At 40.3% G+C, this 27,030-nt stretch overlaps 1 protein-coding gene across 1 annotated transcript in view; it reads left to right on the top strand.

Moving 5' to 3' along the window:
- The first annotated feature begins 1,172 nt into the window (after positions 1-1,172).
- The window catches only part of tcerg1l (transcription elongation regulator 1 like), a 337,676-nt gene continuing 311,818 nt past the window's right edge, over positions 1,173-27,030 (top strand). Inside the window, exon 1 of the mRNA XM_069899634.1 lies at positions 1,173-1,248. The gene's annotated coding sequence lies outside the window, so the exon portion shown is untranslated. The remainder of the gene's footprint in view (positions 1,249-27,030) is intronic.

Raw genomic sequence — 27,030 nt, 5'->3', positions numbered from 1 at the left:
CACTCAGTGTATCTGACGGGTCTCTTTTTCTTCTCTTTCTCTTATTGTTAAGGGCACTGGGCATTGCTCACAACAAGTCTTTGCCTTATGTCAGACAAAAGTTAAAGTATAATGATATATTACATTTTTAATGTATTATTTGACAATAAAGTGGACCTTTACCTTGATCCAGAGTATCAAGTAGCCCAGTGCATTTGAGAGAATAGCTGTTAATACCCTTCGATTTCAATAATAGCATTCCCTACAATTATTATGAAAGATGATATCCCTGACTCAACCATTGTTTAAACATGATGGGTGAGTAAGATGCATGCGTGTGTGAGAGAATTGTCTTGCTCTCTGAAACAGTGATTCCCTAGCAGTCGCTTTAAAGACTAGACTGCTCCCGATACTGAAAAATGGGTTCTGTGAACTGAATGATTCTTTCATTCGGGACAAATTTTAAACGAGTTACTGAAAAGGTTTTGGGACCCTGATTTGATGCCGAGAAGTTGGAGAATACAACTTGTCAACAATTGCATTTTTGGAAAAATAAGTCGCTTTAAAATTTGTGAGTGTGGTGATATGTTTCCTCCATTGTATTTAGTTATGATTGACCACTATATATATGGAGCTGGCCCTCCCACTGTTGACTCATACTCTATGACTCCTCCCCCGTGTTCCTGGGCCATGTAGGTTGAGTCACCTCTCCCTTCCCGCCATTCCTATACCTGGATCCAGGCCAGCAAGGTTCTTCTGTACATTAAAGCCTATTATTTCCTCCGCCTAGTCTCATTGGTTACTGGGAGTGCTCTACAGTGAGTCTCTTGGCGCAAGAACCCAAATTGAAGCTGCCCAAGCATACAGGATCTTTGTTAATGTTAAGTCTGTTGGATTTCAAGTTTTACTACTTAACACATACTGTTATTTCATTCACTTCATAACTGCATAGGCCAAGGAATTTAACAATTAATATTGGTTGTTGTTTATATAAAGAAGTTCTTGCTGCCATCGAGAATGATGTATCTGAAGTGCCAAACTATCTGCTGCATTGTCACTTTACTTAATTGTTTTTTATTCATTCTTCATTTATCCAGCCTTCTTATTTCCTTCCATTTAATTTAGCGACATCCTCCACTTGTCTGGGTGCTCAATTGCTCAAACAAATTTATTGCCTCCAGAGAGGTGTGGCTAAAAGAAATTGTGGTCAACCTACAACTTGTGACCTCAAAGGTGTTGCTCAGTTTGATGCAAGGGATGTAAGTATTGGTAAGTGATCCTTCAGCTTGTGTGCCCTTAAAGTTTTATCAACATTGGTGGTAAGGTGAGAATGAGCAGAATAGAACAAGCCTGTGCAAACTTATCCCCTGAATATTTACATATTTAAAAACTCACAATTTTAATTTCATTATGATTACGGTGTTTCAATTATTTTTATATTTTAGAATTGATGACTTTAAGTCATAAAACTATTTGACTTTTCAAATAGTTGGTCGATCAAAATTACTATTCATCCTGAATTCTAATGTACTGTACCTAGCAATGATCATGTTTAGTGTTGTCTTGACTTTAATGCTGACATTAAATATTGTCGGTATTTTATTTAATTTTGTTTGTAGTCTGAGAAATCTTTCACAGATTTGTGCACTGTCGTTTTATTTATTGTACCAAAGAACAATGTGGTAAGAACAAAAGGTAGGCATACTCATTATGACTGTGTGGCATTTCCCACTACATTTTTTTCCAGGAGTTTCACTTTGTATATCATTTAATTTGTACTAAATGAGGAAAATGTACTCTGTTTTACTTAATGAATGATGCAGCGAACTTTGGTCTGTTAAATTGGAGATTAGAAGTAAAACAAATCATTGTGACTTCAGGGACACAAAAGTTTACAAAGAAATATTTATAACTCTGGTGCACACCTGATTTACCCTTTTCATTTTAAGAACACATTTAACCACAACACAACTGGCACTCAATATATATGTTAAGTGTGTGGAGGGTAATTTGTTTGAGATCATTTAAAGGATAGTTTACCAATTAAAATATCTATGTATATGAATAATTCACCAATACAAATGATTCAATTATGCTTTACTATCTGTTTTGTGTGCCTAATTATGTAAATTCTGTGACAGGTTATGAAACACCAAGATTTTTAATGGGTTATGCTTGCAGTTGAAGCAGAAAAAGAATAAATATTAAGAAAACAATTGTTTATTTGCTTGCTTTGTTCACAAAAGTGGAGGTAATGCTTGATCTAAATGGAGAGCTGTTTGCTAATCTTATGAAGCAAATTTGGTGTTCACTGACTGCAGAGAATTGATGGTGATATGTGTGTTAAGTTTCTATTGACTGGTGGAGATTAGATTAGAGCTGGCTGATTTGCCCTTTAAATCGTTGGAAAGAAATTTAAATTCCTATCCTGCCTTAAGAAGGAGGCAAGGTGAATCTTTGCCAGCACCCAAAGCTATGTCCACAGCCCAATTGGTTCACTGCAATCCACATACCCAATAAAATTCCACTGATTCAACTGTCTGCCACCTAACACTGGATCATCTACAATGACCAAATAAACCAGTAAAAGGCTGTCTTTCAGATGTGAGAAGAAACTTCAGCACCAGAAAGAAACCCATGCAGTCGGAGGGAACATTTGTAAACTTTGCAGACAGCAGTGGATTGAAATCTAGTCACTGCATCTCTGAGACAACAATAAATACTGCCAAACCACTGCATTTGGTAAAGTCCTTTTAAATTCTTCCACCTGATTTTCTTCACCTGGTCATATTTACTTGCTAGATCCTAAAAATCAGCATCAACTCCTACTTTCTTTGTAGAAGCTCCACTATCTTAGAAGGGACTTGATGTATTTCAGTTGACATCAGATGCTGATATTTGAATGAAGATTTCTTCTTTGGCTTGGCTTCGCGGACGAAGATTTATGGAGGGGTATGTCCACGTCTGCTGCAGGCTCGTTGGTGACTGACAAGTCCGATGCGGGACAGGCAGGCACGGTTGCAGCGGTTGCAAGGGAAAATTAGTTGGTTGAGGTTGGGTGTTGGGTTTTTCCTCCTTTGTCATTTGTCAGTGAGGTGGGCTCTGTGGTCTTCTTCAAAGGAGGTTGCTGCCCGCCAAACTGTGAGGTGCCAAGATGCACGGTTTGAGGCGATATCAGCCCGCTGGCGGTGGTTAAAGTGGTAGGCACCAAGAGATTTCTTTAAGCAGTTCTTGTACCTCTTTGGTGCATCTCTGTCTCGGTGGCCAGTGGAGAGCTCGCCATAGAACACGATCTTGGGAAGACGATGGTCCTCCATTCTGGAGACGTGACCCACCCAGCGCAGTTGGGTCTTCAGCAGCATGGATTCGATGCTTGCGGACTCTGCCAGCTCGAGTACTTTGATGTTGGTGATGAAGTCATTCCAATGAATGTTGAGGATGGAGCAGAGACAGCGCTGATGGAAGCGTTCTAGGAGCCGTAGGTGATGCCGGTAGAGGACCCATGATTCGGAGCCGAACAAGAGCGTGGGTATGACAACGGCTCTGTACATGCTGATCTTTGTGTGTTTCTTCAGTTGGTTGTTTTTCCAGACTCTTTTGTGTAGTCTTCCAAAGGCGCTATTTGCCTTAGCGAGTCTGTTGTCTATCTCGTTGTCGATCCTTGCATCCGATGAAATGGTGCAGCCGAGATAGGTAAACTGGTTGACTGTTTTGTGTGCCCGATGGAGATGTGGGGGGGATTGTAGTCATGGTGGGGAGCTGGCTGATGGAGGACCGACCTCAGTTTTCTTCAGGCTGACTTCCAGGCCAAACATTTTGGCAGTTTCCGCAAAACAGGACGTCAAGCGCTGAAGAGCTGGCTCTGAATGGGCAACTAAAGCGGCATTGTCTGCAAAGAGTAGTTCACGGACAAGTTGCTCTTGTGTCTTGATGTGAGCTTGCAGGCACCTCAGATTGAAGAGACTGCCATCCGTGCGGTACCGGATGTAACACCGTCTTCATTGTTGAGGTCTTTATTGGCTTGTTTCTGCATCATGCTGAAGAAGATAGTAAAGAGGGTTGGTGCGAGGACGCAGCCTTGCTTCATGCCGGTGTCAATGGAGAAGGGTTCGGAGAGCTCGTTGCTGTATCTGACCCGACCTTGTTGGTTTTCGTGCAGTTGGATAACCATGTTGAGGAACTTGGGGGGGCATCCGAGGCACTCTAGTATTTGCCAAAGCCCTTTCCTGCTCATGGTGTCAAAGGCTTTGGTGAGGTCAACAAAGGTGATGTAGAGTCCTTTGTTTTGTTCTCTGCACTTTTCTTGGAGCTGTCTGAGGGCAAAGTCCATGTCAGTAGTTCCTCTGTTTGCGTGAAAGCCACACTATGATTCTGGGAGGACATTTTCAGTGACACTAGGTATTAGTCTATTAAGGAGAATCCTAGCGAAGATTTTGTCTGCAATGGAGAGCAGTTGACATCAGATGCTGATATTTGAATGAAGATTTGCTCTACTTTAACTAAACACCCTGAAGCCTTTGGTTATACCTCATAGTTTTGTGTGCTTTTGAGTGAAATGCTAAGACAAATTATTCAATAAAAATTAATTATAACCCTTGGAGCTGGATAGAAATTCCTATTGATTTAAGATTAAATTATTTTTAAAAAGTAAGTTTAGTTGATGTAATCTCTGTGATTTAAGAATAGCGTACAAGCAATCTGATTTGTTGGAGACTTTCAGTTAATCTGAAGGGCCATGGTACATCTAAACAAAAATGGCAGATGTGAACTTTGACAATTGCAGAGAGGTCACAATGAGGAGACGGTGACATTGATGTCTGTTTGGAATGATTGATTTTTCTTTTCATTGATTTAAATCGATAATCCTTTGTTTGCAACCCCCAAAGTTTAACTTATTATTTATTTGGTTACTTGGTTCCACAGCAGTACTGTGACATACATAGATATTTCCAATTTTTATTTTCCATAGATATGAACAGTTCTTTGCTTTACAAATCAATCTTTGAAAGTGATTTTCATTTTAGTTGTCTTTTTGTTTTGTGTGTGATATATGATGCATGTTGTTTAATAAATACATCCATATTGTTTATGCTTTTGCTGAGTAAGACAGATTGAAAATATGATATGGTTGAAAATTGATGACTTAATTCTTTGCTTTTGATCATGAGTTTATTGTCACTTACATTGTACAAGGTACATATGCACCAGAATTCTAATTCTTGCACTGAACAGATGCTTTGCTAAAGATCAACTGCAAAAACAATTAATAAACAACTGCAATACTATACTTAAAGAGAAGCAATACATACAAGAAAAGGATAGATAATAAATATTCACAGTTATCCTTGTGCAAGTCAAAAAGTGACTTTGCAATAGCACAAAATCATTGTGGTTTTGTAGCAGTCGATTAGTGTAATAAAAGGAGAGGTTCAAGAGCCTAATAGCTGTTGGAAAGAAACTGTTCTTGAACCTCGAGGTGTGGATTTCAGATTTCTGTACTTCTGTGTGAAGATAGCAGAGAGAAGGGGCTGTGACCAGGGTGATGGGGGCCCTTTACCACGTGGGCTGGCTTCTTGAGGTAGCACCTCACATGGCTGCAAACACTGGATGGGAGACAGGATTCTGTGATATACCTGGCTATGTTTGTTAGCTTCCTGCACAGTTGAATTCCCAAACCAGGCTGTGATGTAACAGGCAGCATCTTTCCACAGTGCACTTGTACTTGATGACATGCCAAATCTCTTCAGATTCATTAGAAAGTAAAGCTATTCGTGTGTCTTCTTCACTGATGCCTCGATGTGCTGGTTCTAGGAGAGGTCATCTGAAATATGGACTCCCAGCAACTTGAAGGTTCTAATCCTCTCTTCTTCCATGCCATTGATGCGGACAGGTGTCATCCTCCGTCCTCTCCTCCTTCAAATCGACAATAAGCTCCTTGGTCTTGGTGATAGAGCAATATTGTTCTGGCGCCATCCAACCACATTTTTGATCTCCATCCTGTATTCTGTCTCACCGTTTCCAGTTATTAGGCTAACAAAAGTTGTGTCATTGGAAAATTTGTAGATGGAGCCAAATTTCTCAGTGCAGTTATGAATGTACAGAGAATTGAGCAGTGGACTAAGCATGCAGACTTTGGGGTGGCATGTGTTGGTGGTCATTGCATAGGAGGTGATGTTACTGATTCACACTGAATGGCATCTGCCATTGCGGTCAAGAATCCAGTTGCAGAGGGGCAAACAGAGTCCCAAATCCTTTAGAATTTTTCATGGATTCAGCTGGTATGAAAGTGTTCAATCCAAGCTGTAGTTAATGAACATCAGTCTGATGTTGGGGCTTGTGTGGTCAAGATGATCTCATGCAGAGTGGAGGCCGAGCAAGATGGCGCATCTGCCGTTGACATATTATGACAATAGGGAAATTTTTTTTCCTCTTGATCAAAATTATTTTATTCAGAGAACTGACTGTTTGTGAAGAAGGTTTATCGTTTTCCATGATTTGCGATGATTGTATTTTAAAGCAGTCAGACAACGCAGGTTTAATTTATCCCCTGCCTTTGAAAACTAGTAAGTAGAATTTCTGCTTTGACTGCAATTGAGAATTTTTTTTAGCAACAATTTACATAATCTTAAAAATAGAATCATCAGTAAGCCACTGCAATTGGACAGGGTAATAAGATATAACTTGATTTTAAAAGTCCTACTTTTAAAGAGTATTCTTTGAAGCATTTTGGAATGGCATCTTGTGCAGGTTTTACTAATACACTTCAGAAAAGGTTTATGACTATGAATAAGCTTTTTAAGTAAGGACATGATCATCTTATGTTTAACACGTTCACTCATAACCTCGGGTGAATAATCCTCGACAATCCTAATCTTCTGACCTTTGTAATCAATCATTCCTCTGCACTGAGATTCATGTATTAAAAGCTCCTTAGTTTGAAATTCATGAAAACACACTATAACCGATCGAGGTCTCTGAACGGGAGCTAGTTTAGAAGCTAGTGATCTGAGTGCATGATCTATCGCAGGGAGAGTCGGCAAAACTCCAGATCCAAACAAGTCTGACAGAAAACTTGCAAAGAATTTAATAGGTTTTCCACCCTAAGTTGACTCTTCCAAGCTCAGAATTCATTCCCTTCTGTTTTCTAGATTAATAATCTGAATTAATTTTCATTAGTCTTTGATAGATCTTTACAGAGCTTTTGCATTTCATCCACTCTTCCATCCAAAATATGTTTATCATGTTCTTCTAATATTTTTTGAAAAGAGTTCAATTTTGCATCTATCTCCTTAAACTCATTTCTGAATTGTAATCAGAGGATTTTTTCCTTTGGTTTCAAAGGAGAAAGGTCCTCTTCTCGTATCTTTAGCATTCCTTGTAGTAGTCATGTTAAAGACGGTTAGAATCGTTGATCCAAATAAATTCAGTAAGCAATATGAAGTTTAAGAATAAGGACAGAAAAAAGGTTAGAAACACTAAGGTAAGTTGGAGCAACTTCAAAAAGTTGCTACTCCATCAATGGCCAGCAGGAAGTCCCCCAAAATAAACCTACTGAAGTAAACCTCCAGGAACTAAGAAGTTTGGCAGTAAGAAGTGTGGCATATTCCTACTGATAATCTATTCTGTCCAGATAATTAATTGTGTTGCACTATGTTTTAATGTGCTATATGAGTTAATTTCAATGAAAACTAAAACATTGTGGAAATCAGGGAATATGTACATCATAAAGTCTTTGAATGTTCTTTTTGGGTCAACAATCTCTCTGTTCTTCAAATGCACGGAGGAGGATGAATGCACACGGAGGCATTCGATGAGTACTGTTGTCATTTTCAGTGATGTGTGCATAGGCTCACTGTCTATGGTTCCCTCATGTAGTGCTAATGAAGTCTGCTTCATTCCATCAGATCAGAGGCATGTCCTGTAATCAGAAAAATACTGCTGTTGCCTTGCTCTTGCTTAAACTTCCCTTTCAACCTCCCAGGTTGGGACCCCAACCTTTTCCACCAATCAACCTCTTGACCAACCTCCTCTCTACTGATAACCACCCATCCATTCTCCACATCTTGATTATCCTGTCAAACTCAACTTTAGATTTCTCTTGACGAAAGGCACAAGGCCAGAATGTTGGTTTTGTATCTGTTTCTTTTCTATATAAAGTTCATGGCTTGAACTGCTGAGTTCTCCCATCCCTATACTCCTGGCAACTCTTTCACTGTTGACCAACTGCCCAGTGATCTGATGTTTTGAAGCTATTTTCTTGTTGAGCAGTGTAACAGCAGCCAGCACATTTCAGTGAAATGCAAATATATAAGCATTTTGTAACTCACCTAAATTTATTACTAGTGGGATGTTCGTCTTGCTGCTTAAGAGCATTAATTCTTGCAAGTTTAAGAAGGCATCAGCTGTTGAAACAAATACCCAAAATGTCATTGCATCAATCAGCCTGATTGATGTTGTGGCCTTTCTGGTGTGCAGTTTGCCACTTCACGTTTAAGCTGTCTCTTTCTTTTACTATGTTCTTGTATTCATAATCAGTAAAGTTTTCTAATCTGTGAGATAATGTGCAAATGATCGGAGACACCTGGTACCAGTAAATCACCTGCTTTTTTTCCTACTACTTCTCTTTCATGATGTTAAATGTTTCATTTTACTTCTGGTTCCTGTTCTCCTTTATTGCTCCTTGTATTGATAAAACACTTTGTAATTCTCTATATTTGCTTCAGTTATTGTATTTATTCTCAGTAAGTACAAATCCTGCTATGAATTGGTTTACTCTTTGCTTTCGTTGTCCTATACTCTGATATTCAACCTGCCATTTTTCCTATTATTTGGAGATGCCCCCTTTCATCTTACTGATGTCAGCTAATTACAGTCCAATAATTTTACACCAAATATTTTTGCATTTTTTGCTTGCCACATTTGTAACATTTAAGTTACAGTTTCATGGTTCTGATTCTGATCCTTGTTTCTTTGCTCTGTGCAACTCCTCTGTAATTAAAAACTTCATAAGTACTACTGTGCATCTGTAAATTGTTTATAAATCACACACCGTTTTTATTCCACTGTTTATACGTTGAAGCTCCCTTATTATTTTTCAGCCATCTAAGCACCAAGATAATATAACATTTAATTTCTATGGCCATGATTGGATTTTAATTAGCATTGCCTCTCCTTATTTCCCTCTTTCCTATCTCTAGAACACACATGTCAAACTCAGGCCCGCAGGCCGAATTTGGCCTGTGATGTAATTCTATTTGGCCCGCAAGATCATACCAAATATGTATTAGAGCTGGCCCGCTGGCTGCCGCCCCAGTATAGCGCATGCACAGCTAATACTATAAATCCCAGAATGCTTTGCAAATGCGTTGGCGCCGGCCCATCAGCCCACTAATTGCCCCCACCTCCTCTCTTTACTTTCATTACCATCTGCGACCCGTCGCCTAACTCGCATGTAATAAACCCCTTACGAAAAATGGCCAAACGAAAGACAGAAATCAGGACCTTTCAAGACAGGTGGGAGGCAAACTCTGACCCCAGAGTTTGATGAACTTGCATCTAAGAAGAGATGCCAAGTATCTGGTTTAGACCCAGGTGCATCGGAGTAAATCACAGTGGAGCAAGCTAAGCTTGGATTCATATTTTCTTGGACTGTTCCTAGTTGAAAGATTGGATTTTCATTGAAGCAAGTTGTTATTTTTTTGACTTGTTGGCTTGTGAAAAAAAAATACATTTAAAAGGAGCTTAAAGGCTAGAGAGAAATATTATTTATTGAATATTTTATTTCTCATTTGTTAATGCTTCTTCTGGAAAGAGTTTAACCAAAGCTATTATTAAACATTTATTTTAATAAGAAAAAGTTTAACATTACATATGTTGAAAGAAGAGAAAACATGCAGAGGTTGTTGAAAATTTTCAATAGATATTTAGTTTGGCCCACGACTGAGTCCAAGTTTTTAATTTTGGCCCTCTGTGAATTTGAGTTTGACACCCCTGCTCTAGAACATTTATTGTTGCAAAGAAATTGGATCAAAGAGAGCTGGTGCTTTTTTTCAATGTAATTCGATCGATAATTAATGTAAAATGGAATATATCCATTCCACGTAACCATATAACCACTTACAGCACAGAACAGGCCAGTTCAGCCCTACTAATTAAATAATTATATTTAACTATAAATATCAAATCATAAAAATCCTAGAGATGGGGCTGGGTCCAATCAGTCAGTGGTCACAGAAACACATTTGTTCTCTCCTAACATTGTCATTGAATGAGGCTATATCTGGTCATACTGTCAACGATGCTCTAATGGTTGGAAGATTCTCAGAAAGGCTCTTCATTGATTATTCCCTGCAATATTTTTTCCTCTGTACAACATGTGCCCACAGCAGCAGCACACAAACCTGAACGTTGCTTGATGACGAAACATCTCTCCTGATGTGGTGATGTGGACGTATGGCTGCCTTTCCAGGACACCACCCCACGTTGTTTACAACACTATTTACTTGGGTAAGGTGAAGCGCAATCCCTCATTGGTACGGACATGTTAAGGTTCTTCATCGAGAACTGCTCTGCTCGTGTAGAAATTTGTCAAATGTTTCAAGTCATCAGGGTACGTGACGATACATTTGTAAGACAGTTAATAGGTGAGTGCTACACTGAGAGTAAATGGCTTTACAATATATTAACAGCTCATTGAGGTTAGGGTCTGGCAATGAGGGTTAAAGCCCCCGTTAAATCAAACTGAGAGACACCTTGTTGAACTCGTATTGAATCATGAGTCCATTTGAATCCTCCAAGAAACACTTGGTTCATTAAAAATCTGCAATCCAGTCTGCATTAGCAATTCTTTCCTACTTTAAATGGTATTAAGCCTTTAATGAGGTGTGCTGGATCATGGTTATACCATTGACTCTCACAGGTTAGTGTATTGACTTGTGTATGAAGATAAGCTGATTGTACCCAACGTATTAATGACGAGATGCAGTACCTGGTTTGATGGTTTATTCGCAGCCCTCTGGTTTCTGATGGACACTGTAATGACAATAGATTGAGGAAAAAAGAATCAACCAGATATCAGAAATGTTACTCATGTATTGGTAACATCATATATTATGTGTGGAAATTCTTTAATCTTTGAAAGCATATCTGAACAGCAAGATTAAATCTTTCCCAAAGTATGAGTATTTTCATTGCCCCCTTAATGAAGGATGAAAAGGTATCCAGCAAAGCAACCTCTTCAACAGAAACATTTAATTTTTAAAAAGTCAACAGCTTCATTTGCAACATTAATATGGAAATGCATCTCCTTAACTCTGGGAGTCCATCGTAAGATAGTGTAATAATGACATATGCCTCTGCAGGGGCTCAGCATGCCAGCCATCCGCTCGTACACAAGTTTCAAGCAGCCATTTATTTTGAGCTAAGCTCCATGAATAAATGATTTGTGTTGCGATCACAGTAATGTTGCGAATTCATTATATGCCTCTGCGTTAAAATTTGTATCTCTGTGCATGAGATCTTTTCTTGCCTTGGGCCATCATTCTGTGAATAAAGGGCAAAAGACCAGTGTGACTCAGCTCGACTTCCACCTGGAAGATTGTATGGGGCTGCAAAATAATATAAGCAAGAACAAGGAATTCAAATGTTTCATGGTGAAGTGCAACACTAAGAGGCTTGTCTAGTGTAAATGCCCAATTGAAAGGGGTCTCACCAAAACGCACAGGGATGTGCTTCTTGCCAAATGTTTTAATGGGGGTGGTGTTGGCTGCATGCAGGATGGGGCCGTGAGGTCTCGTGCGTGTCTCGAGCGACGTAGCGGGAATGATGCTTATCTGTGCCCCTGTGCCCATGAGGAATCTGCGGCTTGAGATCTTGTCCTAGACGTAGAGTAAGCTGTTCTGTTGGCCAGCCGCAATAGTCATTAACGGCAGCTGGCCCTGTTATTTCCCCTGAAACAAGCACGGCTGGCGGCACCTATTGATGGTAGAAGCACCATTTTGGCTCAGATCTTTCAAATCATGGGTGGGGTGGGGTTCCTGCTCACATGTTGGACCGGCCTTGGCGTTTGGCTTAGGCGGTGGCCTTGCAATGCCATTGACTGTGTCTGCAGGCTCACGTTTGGAGTGGTAGAGAATGTCTGCCCATGCCGCGACCCTACGTGGGCCAGTAGCAGCCGAATATCTTCGTGCATTTCCTTAAGGAATGCCTGCTTGAATATGAGGGCTTGTCTCCCTCTGCCAAGATGAGCATCTCGTCCATGGAGGTAGATGGCGTTCTGTCCCCTCGGCCATCCAAGTGATGGAGCCTGGTGGCCTTTTCATGCCGTAAAAGCTCATAGGTGCTAATGAGGAGGTTCTTTAGAGCTGTGTAGTTACCTTCCTCTGGCAGCACTTGGATGAGGTCATTGACTTGAGAAGCAGCTTCCTGGTCCAATGAGCTAATGATGTAAAGTATTTTGTTGAAAAGGAGCTAATTGCTTGATCTGGAACTGGACCTCCACTAAGCCGAACCAAATGCGGGGCCTGTTCATCCAGAAAGTGGCCAGCTTTAGCACAACAATTCCTGAGCTGCAGGGTCCATTGTGCTGAGTCTCCAGAATGTGGAGACACGACGGGGTCCCCAGTGTAGTGAGTTGTGCAAGAGTGCAACAAAAGAACTGAGACAGCAGGATGTGAGCTCATTTAGCACAACTGATTTACTTTGAAGTTCATGCTGCAGGCTTTAAGGCCATCCTGAACCCACCCCTCACGACCCAGAACTCATGTAAGCATGTACGTGTACTTCTGGTCTGCATTGGAAGAGAAGGACCTGTGACGCCATCTTTGCCGTGGCTGCCCCGCCAACCGCGCGTGACAAGCAGGGTCAGTTCGCCACTGCGATTAATTCCACCATCACAATAGATATTTTAACCAATATAGTAACATCCTATGCAGGTGTGCATTGAAACCTGAAAATATCAGTGATTCAGCTGCACTGAGTCCAGGCTGCTGGTAGCTGCTTCCTATCCCTTGGAGGTTCTGAGAAGTTGTGTAACAATATGCTGAAGTCCAGGCTGTTGGTAGCTGCTTCCTATCCCTTGGAGGTTCTGGGAAATTGTGTTACAATATGCTGAAGTCCAGGCCGCTCCGTTGCCTGGTATATCTCTCTTATTCTTTCTTTTGAAATAATTGGTAATTTAAGCTAGCACAAAAGGAGGTTACTGAGCTGACCAGCACCTTGTGATTTGCTTTTTTTTTAAACCCATGCTTCACAAACCGACAGTCAGTTACATGAAGGAACACCTACTCAAACACTATACTGACTGCAATATGTATTGTCCTTCCTTTATTAACACAAATTTCAAAGTCCTGATACTCCCTGCCCAACAGGGAATGATGTTGCAGGGGAGGAATTTTCCAGAAACTGGTGTCCAGGTCTCCCAACAACAACCCAAACTTTGTTACAGTACCCCAATCGCCAAGTAACAAACCTGTAAATTAAGCAAGGAAAGTAAAAAAATAAAATAAAAAATGAGAAAATAAATCTTTGGAACTGGCCGGGAAAATGCCAAATGGAGCTGGATCCAAGTCTTCAGCATCAGCTGCAACCGGAGTTGGTGATGGTGACTCCATTCTCAACATCAGGTGCGGTGCCATCTGCATCGAAAAAGACGTGTTGCTGCCCAAGTGTGCTCAGTGCAGGAACCACGGCTACTTGTCAGCTCCCGGGCAGGAGCGGCAACCTCGGCCTACCAGCCAGGAGTGGCTTCTTCAGGCTTCTGGTAGGAATGGATTGTGGCAGCGCCCAGCACTGGTCAGGGAGCAATAGTGAGAAGGTGCTTCCGGGCCGTCTTACACGCTGAATCTACATCAAGCTGTTTTTGAAGTTGTATTTAAGGTCTTATTTTTGTACGTCGTATAAGTCGACTCCTGATTTTTAAGAGGGTTTCAAGACTTGACGTATGCCAAAATATACAGTAATTAACCCCCCCCCCACACCCAGCTTTAATATTCATTGGCAATTTCGGCTATTCAAATTCTCAGGAACAGACTCCATGCAATTTTCTGATTTAATTGAAACTGAAGTCTTATTATTGTTAATTGTGATTAACCTTTTCTTATCGCCTATCACAAATAGAATTTGTTGCTTTATAGCAGTTACTTTTTACTGTTTAAAAGTATTTTTTAATTATTTAAATATGTTTTTGCTCTTTGCCCAGAGTTTACTGTTTTTGTTTACATCCAAATCCAAGCATTTAAAAGTACTTCCATTTGGGCTATCAGTTTGCACTTTAAATTTGGAGGTATTGGAATTCTTCAATTCATTATTTCTATTCCTGTACAATTTACCCCACTTGTTAAAATGATTGGTTCTTAACTAGTCTGTGTACACATTTCTTAATAAATCGTGGGATTGAGATTGAATTTAATGTTTTGAATTCTTTCAACTGTAAATTCAACAAAGCTCCAAACCACAATATCGCAAAGAACACTACCCTTGATTATTTCCCAATATCACTGGAATACAACTAAAACTGCAACCTGAGGGAGTCATTTATCCAGTTGCTAATATCGTACTTATCCAGAGAATTGCAGCTGCAGTTGTGCTAACTTGTATTTCTGTCAGATTCGATGTTTTAACTGAAGGTCCTTCTAAAATGGATGAAAAAAGGCCAGAGGAGATTTTTGAATATACACATCTATTTTCACAATAACTAGGCTCTTTCAGGTGGCCAGAATACCCCACTGTATACCCCTATGCGGCTGTCGTGAGGCCACTTGAAAGAGCAGGAGGCGCCTCCGAGGCAAATTTTCTATCCCTCCTCTGGGTGGGATAATCACCAGGCACCTGAAAGTGGCTGCTAATGGGTGGGCTGATGACAATCAGCCGGGGACCAAAACTCCCCGTACCCGACAGCCCCCCTTCCCGTTGCCCCTGCCCCCAGCGCGGGATGTCAGGGCAGGGGTGGTGGATGCGGGACGACCTGCGCCAGCCGCCCTGCCCCGACGCTCCCCGCCGGCCGCCCCTGCCCCGACATCCCCTGTCCCGCCGGCCGCCGCTCCCCCGACGTCCGGAAGGGACAGGAGCCTGAGTGCGCTCTGAGGCGCCTCTCCTGCACCTGTCCCTTTCAGGTGGACAGCGCAGCATTTTCAGCGCTGACGCTTGAAAGACAATTCTACAGGTCTGCTTCCACTTCTGCAGGGGCATTCTTGGTGGAGAATGCATCTGAAAACAGCTATAGTCACAAATTATGTTTATATTTTCTTATTTGTCTGTTGAAAGTACTAATGGCTCCATTTTTATAGTGGTTTATGGTCTAACAAAATAGGAGACTTGTGGGAACTTGTGTCTAAAGTAATTTACAAATTTGAATGGTGAAATCACCAGCGGCTTATTTTCTTGCTGTTTGGATATGAGCCTTTGTTACTTGGTTATCTTTAATTGCACTTGGTCTGAGTTTTTTTTTAGAAGCAAAGAGAATTATATGACTATGGGGTTTGATTTGCAATATAGTGTGGATTGGGTAAGGATAATAGATTTCCTCCCTCTGAAGGAAATGCATGAAGTAGATAAGATTTTTTAAATGAAAATCTTGAAAATTCACAGTTGACATTATTTACACTAGCTGTTTAATCCAGATTAATTTATTAGAATCAGAATTTATTGTAATGTACAAGTCAAGAAATTTGGTGTTTTTGCAGAAGCATTAATAGTGCAGACATTAATATTATAAACCATCTTACAGCATTATCGTATTTTCACTCATATAATTCACACACATATAATGTGCAGAAAATCATAATTGTGTCGAATATTTTTTATAATGCGCACATGCATATACCACGCAGGTGTAGTTTTCTAAATTCTGATTGAAAAAAAATTTGCATTTAAATTGGAGTTAAGACAAAGCACATACCAATATCTTCCACAGTTAATCTCCTGCAAATAACACCCAATCAACTTTCCCCAGAGGTGTCAATCATCCATTATATAGATGATATCATGCTGCAATACATTAAAACGGTTTTTGGAGAGAAATTATTTAAATAGATCAAAGCTAGGCTTCTGAGTTAAGCAGGATTTTAATTCTATTTTTGTCTCAAATGAGAGGCACTTGATATGTTAATCTCCTCCCTCAGGGATGGGTCTGGGCAATTAACATTGATAAGGAGCAATGCCCGGGCCAGAATGTTCAGTTTATAGGAATACCATGGCATTCAGTACAAAGAAATATTCCCAAGATCAAAATTTCCCACACCTACTATAAATTGTGCTCATTCCTTCATTGCCGCCATGGTAGCAGAGTAAAGAGGGCATGTCCTGGGTGGTGGGGGTCTTTGAGGATAGAGGCTGCTTTCTTAAGACACCACCTCTTGTAAATGGCCTCAATGGGGGGATGACTGATGCCTGTAATGTCGCAGGCTGAGTTAACAACCCTTTGTTGGAGTTTCCTCTTGCCCTGAGTTTTGGCACCTCCAGACCAGATAGTGATGTTACCAGCCAGAGTGCTCTCCAGGGTATACCTGTAGAAGTTTATGAGACTCTTCTGTGACGTACCGAATCTCCTCCATCACGGAATAAACCATTTATTTAATATAATCAAATGAACTAGGTACTCTGGCGAGATTTGAAACCACTCTGATACTGTTCTTATGTTTCATCACATTTTGATGATGGTTTTGAAACAGTTTGCAAATATATTTGATGACTTGTATCTCTCACACTTGAATGAGTTTGCATAAGATCTATGGCATTGAAACAGGTCATTCATCTCAGCGTGAGGTTTTATGCTCTACTCCAATTTTCTCCTGACGTTCTCATTTAATTTGATCATAACCCTTTATTCCCTCATATGCTTGTCCTGACTCACCTTAAGTACATATATTTTTTACACTTCAAATATTCTTTGTCTCTTGAATTCAGCTGTGATATGTTTCAAAAGCTTGAATAAGTGTTTTTTTCCCCAGTGTATTCATGCTAATGAATGGCTTAGTGGAAGCCCTGCTGATTCATTATGATTCAGGGAAGTGGAACTGGATATGTTGTTTACTGGTTTAAATATAATTTGGTTGAAAAATTCCAACCAATTCTTATACATATTGGAAGATTATGACTATTGAATCATCTCTTTCTGTAATGGTTGGTCTTTTATTGCCTTTGTTCTATGTTTTGACACATGAAGTATTAATTTGAAACTTTAATTTTTTGATCAATTATGTATTTCATCCTGATTTTCTTTTTGTTCTCTCTGTATTGCAGAGTCAGTTTGTTTACATTTATTATCTGTTTACAGTTCTTTGTGTGTTTACATGTTTTACGCTGTATACAGTTTATTTTTTGCACTACCAATTAGTGGTAATTCTGCCGCGCCTGCAGGAAATAAATCTCAGGCTTGTACGTGATGTCATGTACTAAATGTACTCTGACAATAAATCTGACATTGTTCCTTGCCATGGCTTGTGGAGATTTAAAGAGGTTTTATTATCTAAGGGTTGTGCCATATAATTTAGATCCATATACAAGGTCTTGGTGGTGGTATTGAAGAGTGAGTGATTAGTAAGCTATCTGATCTTTATTTTTTGTAAAAGTAATGTGTCAGATTTGAGTTCAATGGAATGAAATGTGTTCTGGCTGGTTTTGACTGATATTTTCTAATGAAGATTGACATTTATGCTTTGATGGAGAAACAGCCCTCATAAAAATGACTAAGTGTAACCTTGAATATTGAAAAGAGCTGGCTTTAACCAGATCTTCCCTGTATCTTGGATGCAATACATGATAAAATGAAACCTTGAGCACAAAATCTGGAATGATATGATCATATGCTGTTCAATGCACCAGTGGTTCTCAACCTTTTCCTTTCCACTCACCTACTACTTTAAAGTAATCCTTATGCCTTAGGTGTTCTGTCCTTAGTAAGGGATTGATTAAGGTGGTAGGTGAGTGGGAAGAAAAAGTTTGAAAACCCCTGTTTTAATTGTACCTAATTAACTCATTATGTGCATGGTTTCAGAACTCCAAAGGAAATGGGCCAATGACAATTTTTCTCAAGCAAAATGATTCGGTAACAATTGAGTCTAGAGCAGTGGTTCTTAACCTTCCCTTTCCACTCACCTACCACCTTAAGCAATCCCTTACTATTCACAGAACACTGATGGCATAGGGATTACTTAAAGTGGTAGGTGAGTGGAAAGAAAAAGGTTGAGAACCACTGTACTCACTCTTGAAAGGCTGACTTTGCAAAAAAGCGTAATTGGTAATTTGCTTAGAAGAGTAGAAAATATGACATTATATGTGTTGGCTTGCTTGTTTCTTTAACTTCATGATTCTATTATGGGCAAAACATACAATTAATTTAGTCAAGGCTTACATTAGTAGCAAGTCATTTACAAAGCATGCTGCAGAATATTGTAGCATCAGGATAATATAAAACTAGGTAAAAGCTATTCTCTTGTGAGTGGCTCTAATTATGAAGAAATTTATGAGCAAGGGTATTCAATTTAATTTGCTGAACTAGGTTTGTCTCTTGAGTGTAAAAGTTATTTGATGCCTAATTTGTCAATTAAATCTGATGGATGATACACAAATTATATTGAATATTACAACTGTTAGGAACACACATGATTTTTTGACAAAACCATTCTATTTCATTGATACTTTCAAAGAAGTTGCTCTTCTCCTGTTTGCATGCTAGAACTAAATTGCAAGTCATCCTGACAAGCCTGTGTTCAAATTAATAAAAACTTGGCTTGTCCAGAAAATTAGTAAATGCATGAATTTATTATCAGTACTTGAGTACTGATCCCAGGTTGATGAACAACTGTGGTGATGTAAGGTATGATTTCAATACCTGCCTGCTTTTCACTATGCTTTAGAAACATAGAAAATAGGTGTAGGCCATTTGCCCCTTCAAGCCTACACCGCCATTCATTATGATCATGGCTGAGCAGTACCCGGTTCCTGCCTTCTCCCCATACCTCCTAATCCCCGTCACAAGGGCCAAATCTAACCTACACTTAAATATTGGCAGGGAACAAGGCCGGTTCCAGTGGCAAAGAATTCCACCCATTTACCACTCTCTGAGAGAAAATTGTTTTCCTCATCTCAGTCCTAAAAAACTTCCCACTTATCCTTAAACTATGGCCCTTGGTTCTGGTTTTTTCCAGCATTGGAAACAACCTTCCTGTGTCTAGTCTGTCTAAACCTTTAAGAATTTAATGTTTCTATAAGATCTCTCTTCAATCTTCTAAATTCCAGAGAATACAAGCCTAGTCTATCCAACCTTTCTTCATATGTGAGTCCCTCCATCCCTGGTATCAACCTAGTGAACCTTCTCTGCACCCCCTCCAAGGCAAGGACATCCTTCCTCAGATAAGGCGACCAAAACTGCCCACAGTACTCCAGGTGTGGCCTCACCAAAGCCTTGTCCAGCTGCAGCAGGATCTCCTGACTCCTGGCCTCAGAAGGGCTCGGGTCTGAAACATCGAATTATTGACTGTGATATTGACTGAGTTCCGCATTTCTATCCAGCATTTGATAACATAACTTTGTAGCTGTATCAGAATCCTAGTCCAGATGGGGGTCATTTAGCCACAGAAGATGATACTTGGCCCAACAAGTCTATATCAACTCCAGATAGGTAAATTAACAGTGCCATTCCTCTGCTCTTCCCATAGACCTGCAGGATGGAGACAGATCTTTCAGCCCAAATTTACATGCTGACCAAGTTGTCTCCCCAAGCGAGTCCAATTTCACCACATTAAGTTCTAAATCCTTCCTATCCATGAACCTGCCAAAATATCTTTTAAACATTCTAATTATACCTGCCTCCACCACTTTCTCTCACAGCTCATTGAAATATATCCACCACTGCCTTTTTGAAAAAAATAGCTGTCAGCTCACTTATTCATCTTAGTTTAAATCTATGCCCACTAGTTTTAGCTCCCCCTACTTAAGGTCAGGTAATTAAAAAGGAAACTAAAGTCATAGTTTAGTGAAGATCTACAATTATTTTTCAGTATGATTGACAGTTGACATCATCGACAATTAAATATATTAATAATGTTCTATATTCTTGTCATTCCTCTTTGATTTAGAGGCAGGTAATATGTAATCACATCCCAGAACATTCATCTCATTCATCTGTTTGTGCGCTGCAAGGCTACATTGGAAGAGATGACTTGCTATTCTCATCCCAGCTCATGAACTGGTTTCCCAAAATATTTTAAGTATCCGCTCCCAGTGGTCAGACAATGTATCTGCAAAATGAAATGTCAATAAATTAACATTGTAGGCTCACATTGTGCCTGACTAGATTTTCTCTTTTTAGTATGAACATTATGAATACAGTCTAGTTCCCAAGTTAATACAAATTAATCATATTAACTCTGCTATTATAAATCCTATAACTTCAACAAAGTATATACTAGAATGTGCTTGGAATATGATCTTTTAAAACTGCATAAGTATACAAGAATTCCTCTGCAAGCAACATGAAACAAGAGCAGAGGTGCTCCTTTGTTCACTATTTCTATAAATCTGTTTTAAAAGATATTTTTGATTTTGTCAGAAAGTCTGATTTAAAAAAAATTCATGAATACACCTTGAGACGAATGTTGAACAGAAAATTTCATTCTTTGTTCATATCTCAGTCTCTTAGAATTAGGTACAAATATTATCTTAGCTGAATTTATATGGTAGCAAATTAGCTGATTTGTGATACTGCCAGATTTGTGCTGTAGTGGAATAGGAAACAGACAAAAGGGAGAGAGAGAAGTGGGGGAAGGCGACTGAGGAAGAGGTAGTGGGGAGGGGGGAGATTTTTAACGAAAGCCAGAGAGGTCGATATTAATGCCTGCCGGTTGGAGGGTCCCCAGTCAGAAGATGAGGTGCTGTTTCTCCAATTTTCAAGTGGTTTCAGCTTGGCAGTGCATGAGCTAGGGAATTGAAATGGGTGGCCACTGGGAGATCCACACTATTGCCACGGACAGAGACAAGGTGCTCAACAAAGTGATCTCTCAGACTGCGTCCAGTCTCTCGGATGAAGATGAGATGACAACAGGAGGACTGGATGCAGTAGGTGACCCTGCAAAATGCCAGTGCATTTGGCTTATGATCTTGACATACATTAATTCATGAAAGGTGTTATGGCCATTGTGCAATCTTTCATGGGGTACAGCTTTCTTTCTGCATTCAAATTATCCAAAGTAATGAATGGTCACCTCTGTGGCTGTAACCAGACTGCCTTCTTATTTTTCTGCAGTATTTGACAAAGTTGTTATTCACCTATCTCTCTATGGAAAGCAAAAGTTGTAACTGTTGGAGAACTGAAACAAAGAAAGGTAAACTACTAGAAATACTCACTGGGTGATGTTGCCTGACCTGCAGCACATTTCCATTGTTGAGGAAATATTTGTATTAACACCTTTCTATTCTTCTGCCTAACCATCCTGTAGGATGGTGATGGTTCCTTCCAGTCAGATTGTGGGTCCTGAGTCGGCTGAACAGGCCGATCCTTGCCAGGCCCTGCTTGCCACAGACTTAGCAGGTGAGGCCTGGAGGGGCAACAGGGGCAGGAGCTCTGCTGTGGTACTTCCTGTGCCTTTCCTCGGTTGACTCTCTGTGCTTTCACTCAGCAGCGTCCACACTTTTACTGATGGCGTCCCTCCACTGTGAGCGATCTTGAGCCAGATCCTCTCATGTCAGCTTTCACGATTCTCTTGTGCAGAACATCCTTCCTACTGCTCAATCACAATCAAGGTGTGTCCAGAAAGGCTTTCTTTCTCTATCCATTATCAATTTCAAAACTTCCCCTTATGTACCCTTGAATTTTATAATGGCTCTCTTCTCTTTGATCACATTATTTGTCAGTATTATCCAACTATATCTCGTTACAATTTCTCTCAACTTCTTGACACCTCTTGCCGTCAAACTACTTGCTATTCCTGTCATCCTTTTCAATTCTAGCTCTCACATTAGGACTGAAACTACATTTCTTCTGCTGTTATAAATATGTTGCAGTCAGTCAACTTGAAACAATAACTTAGCATTTGTTACCTGCTGTATTGAATTTAAGTGTGAAATGCTTCATCTACTTTTCTGAGTAATTGGCCAAGGTGATAAAATTTGGACTGAAGTCTATTGCACGAGTTTAATACTCAATTTCACAATGGGAGCTTATTTGTAATTTGTTATTGTTTATAATTTGATGGTGATTATGGATTTGAAAGGAAATTCTTCATAAGATTGATGCTCCCTTTTATGTTAAATGTTCAGGGAATGTTTCAGAAGTAGAAGACCGATCAGCCCATCAAATTAACTGACCCGATCTATTCCTACATTGCAACTGGCTTCAGGTGAGGTGTGGACTCACCTAGGGGCCAGTGATTAAGCACAAAACTCACTTTTAATATTTTTTTCCTCTTGGGCCGCCATCAGTGAAGGGTGACCTTTAATTGCTGGAGTTACACAGGAGACCACAGATGCTGGAATCTAAAGCAAAACTCAATCTGGTGGAACAACTCAGCTGGTTGGACAGCATCAATGGGAGAAAAAGTCAAGATGAAGGGTTTTGAAATGAAACGTTGACCATTCCTTTTCTCTCACTGATGCTCCTCGGCCCGCTGACTTCCTCCTGCAGGTTATGCCCGCCTTCAATTGCTATTACATTTATGCACCCTGCATGTTGTTTCATGAGTGTCTAGTGAAGGTTATTATTTTGCCTCAAAAGGTCAATTTCTGCTCCTAGACTAGGAAATGTCCACTGTGTGACTTGCATGAGCAATGCTGGACACATATTAGCTATTGTAGCATGAACACATACAATTATCTAGACCACTTTGGACTTTAATTGACCAGGAGCCATCCATCTTGTGAAAAATTGTTTCTAAATCTAATTCGCATAGAACACACTGGAGCTGGACAAATGGATCCAAACTCCAGGCAGGTGTCTCCAAAGATGAGCATTCTCAACTGGCATCTCTCAGGGACACCAAATCTGTGTAAAGCCATGATGGTGGTGTTGCCAGGGCTGCTGCAGCAGTGGAGATACAGCGCTCCCACGGGGTCCAGCCGCCCAGTCGACTGCCATTGGCTCCGCATGGGGTTTGAACAGCCCGTTGAGGTTTTAGTTGAAATCCCATGACCACGGGTCTGTGCCCAAGATGTCGGTGCCTATTCATCAGCAGACTTGGAGGACTGGAGCAGGGCACCAGGAGACGGGAAGACCACCCCACATCTGAGAAGGAGAAACGGAGGAAACGACCCACGGCAGTGGACCAGTGAGGGGGCTTTGTGCCCCGGGCACCAGTGCATGCAGCGGCTGCTAGCAACTCAAGGTGAGGAACCCAAGAAGGTTGTGGGCTGCTGGAGGGGTACCAGATGTACCAGATCCGGGATGCAAGGAGATGCCGAGGGCGCTGAAGGGTTCCTGACCGTGTCGGAGGTTTGGATCTGGAGCTCGGGTTTCCAATGGTTTGGACTGGACTATGTGTCTGTGGGGGCTGCAGACACTTGGTTACTATGGGGGTCTCTCTTTTGCTTCTCTCTCTCTCTGACTGTAGACCTGACTGTAAGAACTCCAAGAGCCACTTAGGCAATTCCTGCAGGTGGCAAATATGTCTGCCTTGCAGCAGGCAAAAAGGAATCTCATGTAAATACAAAACTGTTTTATTACTATGATAATATCTTGAACATGAATTTTGAAAAATAACTTGAGAAGGAACTCTATCCCAAAATATAGTAAAATTGGCATTTATAATTGTCATTCAGAATAAGGGAGAGTTAGAAGGCCGTGTGCACATTTTAGAACGCTTAGCATTTTAAGGCATTGCAATGAGGCTGACATTCACATTGCTAAAGCTAGAAAATCAAAGCATGGCCTGTTTAATATATCTTTCTCAGCTCTGCCGTAGCATATTGATAAAGTACCATCATGCCAGTCCCATGTGTCTCACCTATAGAGTTTGCTTCAGTTCTGCTGTAAGTGAGTGTAGACACTTGACCACAGTTTATCGTGCCCTGGATTTAAGACTGGCATCATTCACAAGATTGGAAAAAAATCCACCCTTGTCCTCAAAAGTCATTGGCAGCTTAGTTGCCTATAATTAAGTTGGCATCTTTTACAGAATTACTATTAAGATTACCAAGCATTTGAAAAAGTAATTACTCTTAATTGCAATGAAGATGGTACTTAATATCATGATGGCAGATGCTTACTAAGAAACACATTTTAAATGATATCAACTGCTTAAAAACAATCAATGCACAAAACTTGTAATCACTAGTATCACATGTAATTAAAAATTTACCAAGTATTATAAGATTGGGTCCTTGACATATTGTATATCCTATAATTATTAAGTGCAACAAAATAGATTGTACTTTTTAAACAGTCAGTAACTTGATGCAAGTGTTTTACTGCTTTAGAACAACACACATCTCCTCACTTGTAAGGAGGCGCAGCCGCGATTGCACTTCCTGAGAACACTGAAGCGGGCAACACCACCGACCACCATATGTCACCCTTCCACAGAAAGTTCATCTGGAGCGTCCGTACCACAGTGTGGCACAGTTGCTGCAGAGAAATGGATCAGAGGTCAATCCATAGGATTATAAGAGGATCACTTGAGTGTCCCTCCCACCACACCCCTCCCCACAACCATTGACGTTATCTACCAGGATCATTGTCTGAAGAGGGTGCACAAAATCATTGAGGACCCCTTCCACCCTGCACACATGTTTCAGCTGCTCCTGTCGGGGAAGAGATCCAGGAGGATCAGAGCCAGCACCACCAGGCTGAGGAGCAGCTTCTTCCCACAGGCAGTGAGAATGCTGAACAATCCAAGGAACTGCTCACACTGACCCTCCGACTCTCATATTCATGAAACAATATTTATTTATTCAGTGTATATATGAATTCCTGTCCTGAATATGTACTTGTTGTCTATATGTGTACGTATGGTTATATGTCTGTGTGTTTTGCATCGTGGACCAGAGAACATTGTTTAGTTAGCTTGTACTTATGGAATCAGATGACAAAGAGCTTGAGAAGAAAAGCACCTGAATTCCTCATTCCACTGCCTATTCTTCACATCCAGGGTAGAGGTCTTCTGCCAAACTATCATTCACTGATCTCCACTGCCAGAAAATGTTCAACCCCAAAGTTTAAAGCTGATGCACAATAAAGAGGATAACTGCTCTCCGCAGCAATTCTTTTGGCTTGACTGGAATTTAGTTCACCAGCCACAAAATAGAGGACCATTATAGATTCAAGTGCTGATCTTGGTGATCCCAGAACTAACAGGTCTCTGCTGCTTAAGAAGAAAAAAGATTTGTGGTTGCATATTTTAAAAATTTTCATTTTAATTTAAGTGTAATAAATTGAATGAATAAATACAATTAAAACATTTAGATTACCCTTTGCACCCATTTTGTATGAACTGCTAATTCATCTATTGTACATACAAGGGTAGATCGCTAAGCCCTACATATTGATGCTTAAGAGAACCAGCAGTTTGCTTACTTAAATCTCAAGGTCTCCAACTGCCTTTCAGCTTTCATGATGAAATATAGATTGTTAAGATCTCAGTGATAATTGCGCTTGATAGTGCAATTGAGGGTAATTGGGATGGCTATTTCCAGGCCTTTGGAAAGGTTGACTTCATAATTGCAAAGATCAGTATAAATTTTACTTTACACATTGATTAGGAATGAAGTATTTTAAAGAGGCTGATTATAGTACATTTACAATAGGGAAAATGAGAATACTTCCATTCGTAATGCGATAACTGGAACTGAAAGTCAGGGTGTTCAAACCATCGAACCTGGCTGCAGGAGTAGCCCATTCCAGCCTTCGAGCTTGCTTGCAGTTCAATATGATCATGACTGATTATTAAGAATGGATTCTTTGAAAAGTTACTTGCGTACTGAGGTTGAAGCTCAAAAGCCAAAAGCTTAATATCGTTGCATGTCAAAGCAGCCCACGTGACTGACAATCTGTCAACTACTAGAAACATGGACTTCCCCCGTCCTTGTCACAATGACTGTAGTTTGTTTACAAAATGCTCTTCAGTTACAACCCCAGCACTTCAACAGCACCCTCCAAATCCATGATCTCTGCAGTCAAGAAGGATAAGGGCAGCAAGCACATGGAGCTACTATGAGGGTTCTGCTCTGAGCTGCCTACCATTGGAAATATAATCATTAGTCACTGTATCTAAACAATCAAAATCCCTATCATTGAGGTAGAGAGGCATCTGGGGACCAAGTCCATAGCTCCCTGAAGGTAGCTACACATGTAGACAGGACCGTAAAGAAAGCATGCTTGCCTTCATTGGACGGGGCATCAAATACAAGAAAAAGAATCTCAGGGTTCTATGTGATGTCATATATGTACTCTGACAATAAATCTGAACTTTAAACTTGACTTTGAACAGCAGTTATGTAAAAATGTGATTATACTGCCGTTGAAATATTGCATGCAATTCTGATTTCCCCATTAAAGCAAGTATTTGGAAAGGATACAGAAGAGATTTATCAGGATGCTGCTTGGATTAGAGGCTTGGGGTGTTTTCTCTGGACCATCAAAGACCTGCTAGGTTTATCAAATGATGAGAGGTATAGATAGGGTAGACAATCAAAATCTTTTTCCAAGGGTTAAAATTATCCAATATGAGAGGACATGTTTGAAGTGATGGGAGGTAGTTTAAAAGCAAAGTGAGAGCCAATTTTTTTTACACAGAATGTTTTAAACTGGAATGGGTTCTGGATGTAGTGGTGGAAGTAGATATGATAACAATATTTAAGAGACTTCTAGAAAGACACATGAATATGTAGGGATATATAGATATGTACCACGAATAAGCAGCAGATCATGCTTGGCACAAACATTGAGGGTCAAAGAGCCTGTTCTTTTACGAGACTGTTCTTTGCATGTACTGTGTTCGATTCTGCATGGTAGTCTTAGGACCAAAATGGTCTCTGCTTGCCACAAAGCAAAAAATGTATACCCATCTTGGAAGTTCCTCCTCACTAACACCTGAATGAAAAAATATTGATGTTCCTTTATTATTG

This window comes from Narcine bancroftii, chromosome 10 (genome assembly GCF_036971445.1).
Source record: "Narcine bancroftii isolate sNarBan1 chromosome 10, sNarBan1.hap1, whole genome shotgun sequence".
Lineage (NCBI taxonomy): Eukaryota > Metazoa > Chordata > Chondrichthyes > Torpediniformes > Narcinidae > Narcine > Narcine bancroftii.
This window is presented reverse-complemented; position numbering and strand designations above follow the sequence as displayed.